Source organism: Eretmochelys imbricata, chromosome 25 (genome assembly GCF_965152235.1).
Source record: "Eretmochelys imbricata isolate rEreImb1 chromosome 25, rEreImb1.hap1, whole genome shotgun sequence".
NCBI lineage: Eukaryota > Metazoa > Chordata > Testudines > Cheloniidae > Eretmochelys > Eretmochelys imbricata.
In genome coordinates this window covers 15,305,960-15,311,252 of record NC_135596.1, presented here as the reverse complement: position 1 = coordinate 15,311,252, position 5,293 = coordinate 15,305,960, and positions in this window count along the sequence as shown.

Sequence of the window (5,293 nt, the reverse complement as noted above, 5' to 3'; positions counted from 1 at the left end):
TCTCTGGATTCTCTTTGGGTGTCCTCTGTGTTGCATCTCTACTACCAGGAGGTGCTGGTCGCACTCACAATACGTTTTACAGGACAAAACAGGGGCTCTCGTCTCTACTCAGCAGAACTGGGGCCAGCATTGAGAGGGGAAGAAAGTGGAAGCTGTAGCCACTAGCAATGGGCCCGTTTAGCACCGGATTTTCAACAGTGTCCCGTACCGGCAAAGCACTCAACACTGAACGAGCTCTTCTGAATCGAGCGCACGCTGATCCTGCTCAAATCTCTGACTCGAAGTCCTGCAGAAGGAGAGATGTCTCCCCTCTCCCAGCACGACGGGTGCTCCAGGTACTGCCTCTTACACACCGCAGACTCTGCTCTAGCTGGCCGGGGCGCCAGACACTCTGGGAGAGCTTCCCGCAGTGGGTTGAGGGGGGCATCTCTGACTTTCTCTGCTCCCAGATCAATATCCGGTCCCCACCCCCCTTGTCTTTCCCAAATACATTCTCCTAGAAACCTCCTAGCGTCCTCACCCTGGTCACAGTTAAAGCGGCTGGCACAGGAGCATGCCCCTAAGTATTCAGGGTATTGAAAGACTATTTGGCTCTGTGTATTCAGGACTACTGTCCTTGAGGATGGCATGGTAACGCAGGGGGACGCTCCTCTCTTCCACTGACCTGGGAGCGGCATGGCAAAGGCAGGGACCAGAGGAAGCACCGCCTGCTGGCCCTCCAGGCTGGGGATGAGTGATAGGTCAATAACCTGTCCTCCAAACAACCTCCGCTCGGAACAGTTACAGAACCCCAAAGAGGAAGCCAGCGTGAGACCGGGCTGGTGGAGCCCAGCTTGTGCTGAAGAGACAGCCGATTCAGAGTCCCGGTGGGCAGCCCTCTCCGGGGGGATGGAGCATCAGTGTATGACAGGGATGCCATGACTCCGGATAAAGGCAACTGCTGTGGTAGCCGGGTATGTCAACGCAGTAAGGAAACGATGAACTAGTATTCTATCTAACGACTTCTCTGATAAAGGGTAATCCCAGAATACCACACTGTTTAAAGTTCAATACATCACTACAGTCAGTAAGATATAATATCAAAACCATGGGGTGCTGAGGGAATCCTAGCCTCCCTGACTTCAATGGTAAAACTCCCAGAGACTTCAAGAGAGCCAGGGTTTCAGCCATGGTGCCTGGACTCCCAAAACCCACCTCCAAAGGCTACTAAACTGGGCCCCTTTTTGGCAATTCTTAGCTCAGGTGTCCAGGACTGAATGGGCCGTGGAGTCTGAACTTCCTCTGGCTCTGAGCTGAGCCCAGGCAGCTGCTCTGGGTGCATGGGGGACTTTGGTCCATGGAAGGTATGGGCTGGTGCCTCTCACGGAAGTTACAGCATTGCAACTTTCTTTCAGCAGTTGATGCCCGGCTAAGCTGCATGGAAGGAAAATTGCTGGTCAGTTTGTTTTGGCTGTAGCTATTGGCTCTGTGGGGGTCAGAAACCTCCCCCTCACCAATGGGGGCTCTTATTTTGAAAGGACCCCCTGAAATCTGTAGAAAACCCTGAAATCTCTGGGATGTGGCTTTCTAGTGCTGTTGCTAGGATCCCATTGCGCTGGGTGCTGGACCCACATGGAGTGAGAGAGAATCTTTGCCCCAATGAGCCTACAGGCTAGAGAGACATGAGGGGGAGAAAGGAGGGATCATCTGAAAATAAGTGGGGAACTAAGGCACAGAGCGACTTTGCCCAAGAAGGAATCTCTGCAGAGCTCAGATCTCCTGAGTCCCAGCACAGGGCCTTAGCCATAAGACCGGCCTCTGAGGGCACGTTGACACTGCAGCGTAAGCCAAGGGTTGGTTAAACTTGCGCTGGCAAACCCTGGGTTTGTTAACCTAGCACTTGAGCATCTACACTCATTTGTAACCCCAAGTGAATCCTGGGTCCCATTGACTACCCTGCATTATGCGCGCCCCAGTCCAACCACCCAACTCCCAGACTTCCTAGCACCCTCCCAAGGTGCAATGGTCTAAGGTTGACGTGCCTACGGCAGGAATGACAGGCACAGGGTCTGTATCTGGGGGAAGGGCAGCAGCCTCCTCGCCAGGCACAGAGGAGGAAAAGCCCAACCTGCTTGCTGCTGCAGGCGTGTCTGACCCCAGCTGTGTACGGGCCAGGAGTTTGAAAAGAAGGGCACTGTTGAGCATTCTGGCAGAGGAGAGCGCTGCTGGGTTTTGTGAGGGAGAAGTTCAGGGCTAGTCGCAATAGCTGGGAAAGGTGCATGTGCCAGGCCCAGTCAGGCCTTGAGCTGAAGTTTGCAAGGTGCAGGCAGGATGCTAAAATCCTCGGTGCTGCATTCAGCAGGGAGGACTCTCAATTCTTTAGCAGAATTTGCAAGATGCATCCGATAAGATGGCAACGGCTTTCTCGTTTATTGGTTTCTTGCACTGTAAGAATCAATTTCTAATTCTTGGACCCTTGCCTGGCTTCCAGTGCTGCCGGTGCTGGTCTTGCCATTAGATGGGTGTGGCTCTGAGGCCCGGAGAGGCTAAATGACGTGCCCGCGGTCACACAGGAAGTCTGTGGCAGAAGAGGGAAATAGGGAATTGAAGCCAGGTCTCTGGGGTTAGCACCCTAAGCACTGCGCTGTCCCTCTACTCTCCTAGGGCCAGCTGCCCCTTATGGAGTACATTTGTCTGGCTGTTTAGATTGGAGCCTGGGAGTTTGTACAGCACCAAGCACCCTGACATGCTTCATGAGCAGGGCTAGGTTTGGGCTCTGTGTTCTTCCTTATGCCACGATTGCTCTTCATTTAAGGGCTGCTGATGCCTCACCTTGGGGGCAGGTTGGGAAGCTTCTCCTTGTCCGTAGTGGAATGTGTAATTACAAGCTGCCAGGCCGTGGGGACTGTGCATGGGAAGGGTCAGGGACAGCTTAGTTTCATTTCTTTTCTCCTGTGTCTTTCCTATTCTCTTTCTGGCCAGCTGGCTTTAGCTATGGGGCAGCTCTGGGTGGAGTGGTGGTAAAATCAGCCTTGGTTGCCTTTGCTTGCAGGGCAGGGGCTGTAGCCCAAGGCAGTGGAGCGAGTGCCCCTGGGTTTGTTCAGCAAATGCCCCATTTTCTCTCACGCGAGCTCCCGAGAGGCTCTAATCTGTGTGTGCTGTAAGGGAACAAGGTGCTGCCTTGATGAGGTGAGCGAGTTCTCTCCAGGCTGGGCCTGTCACCTTCCTCTCAAACCGGCCATGATCTAGGAGGCAGGACGCTCCGCATGCAGGGAGTGGTGCTCTGCTCCCTCCACAGCGCTGGCCCTGAACCAGACTCTGGGCTCCAGCTCGGTCACAGAATGTGACCCCCACTGTGCACGCCTCACGCTGCCCTCTGCTGTACAGTGTTGGAATTGCTCAACTGTGTGTCATAGGTATCAGCAGTACGGGGCCTACTGAGGAGTCGCCTTTAGGTTAAGTGAGGGGGTGCAGACATTTCAGGGGGGCTTTGAGTTCTAGCCCCATCTGTCCCTGTGCTGTGATAAAGGGAGGGCTGAGGGACCCTTGTGGAGCTGCTACAAGAGATCCCAAGGCCAGAAGGGTTGTCCTAACGCAGGCCAGAGAACCTCCTCCCAGTAATTCCTGGACCGGAGCTTGTAGGAAAAACATCCAATCATGATATAAAAACTGTCTGGGATGGAGAATCCACCACAACCTTTGGTAAATTGTTCCAATAGTTAATTTACGCCTTAGTTCCAGGCTCCATTTGCCTGGCTTCAACTTCCAGCCTGTGGGTCGTGTTTGACCTTGAGCCCAGAATTAAATATTTGTTCCCCAAGTAGTGACAGTGCGTGATCACGTCACCCCTTACCTTTCTCCTTGGGAAGCGAAATGAGTTGAGCTTCTGGAATCTTGTCACTATAAGGCAAGGGTGGCCAAACCATGGCTTGGAAGTGACATGCAGCTTGTTTATTGTTAAAGGGTGGCTTGTGGAGCTCCCCCTGCTCCCATTCTCCACTTACCAGCGTGGGGGGAGCTCAGGAGCTCTGCCTTGCAGCAGGGTGGTGCAGTAGGGGCTGCTGCCTATCAGGGAGGGGGCTATCTGGGCTTCAACCCTGCAAGGTGTGCCTGCTGGGGCCTCAGCAGGACCAGGGCTGAAAGGCCGAGCCCCAGCAGAGACGCCCCAGCTCTTGAACTTCTGAAGAGTGTTGTATGTGGCTCGCCCCTGTTCTAAGGCCTAATTTTGAATCCTTTAACCGTGGTGATGGTTCTTCTCCTGAGGGGAGAATTATGGGTCAAAGTGGGGGACTTCTGTGCACAAGGGGCAATTAGTGCTGAGGGGTGGATTCGGCCGCTGGCCTATTGGCTCCCTTCACCAGCAATTCCAACCCCAAGTGAAGAACTGATCCCAACTGCTGCTCCCCTCGGCTGAGCTTGGGGAATGGGGCCCTGCGTGAGCTGGGACGGGCCTGGGGGATGCTCCTATATTAGCATCTTGTGCTTTTTTATTTACAAATAATTCTGCAGCGGGGGCTGGGTGGGTTTCTGTTTTTGTGGCCTGATTACAGTGCCTGGGAATTCTCTCCCCCCTTTCCAGGCTAGTCTATCAGTCGTTGTTCCAGCCCCGAGCTCGCATCTGGGTAGATCTCTGGGGAGAGACTGTCTGCGTGTTTGAACGCAGCACAACCCAGGGCCCTAGCAACTGCCCTCCTGCTGCAAGGACTTAACTTCTGCCATGCTGCCCCACCACCATTGGGGAGAAGGAATTTCCCCCAACATAGTGCAGTCTGCAGAGGGAGCCCATCCCTGATTGCAAGGAGCCCAGCTGCCTGGCATCTCTGGGGTTCCCCCCCACACACTTTGGGGCAACACCCCCCCCCCCACAGCCTCAGGCCCCATGCATCAGGGACAGATACTGGTTACATCAGGGGCAAGATGTTGCAAAAAGCTCCCCACCCACCCTCCGAAATGTTCGGCCCGGCTGTGACCCTGGCTCACTCCTGCCAGGGCAGCTCTAGTCTCCATCTCCCCCCACCCCACCCGGAGGGCCTGCGGTCTCTGCCCCTCCTCCCCCCACAGGGGCTGAGCTGCTGCCTGGAGGGGTCATGGTCCTGCCTTAGCGTAAGTTGCTGCAAGAGCTTTGATCCCCAGGCTTGTCCTAGGGTCCTTCTAGAGGCAGTGCCCTCCCCGCCCACATTACTCAAATGCAGCCACCTCTGGAGTGGAACACAGCAGATGCTTTAACAGCACACAGCAACACTGTGGCATGCATTTGGATGGTGACTTGAAGAATCCTCTGTCCTGCTACAACTGCAGGAATCTGACCAGCAAG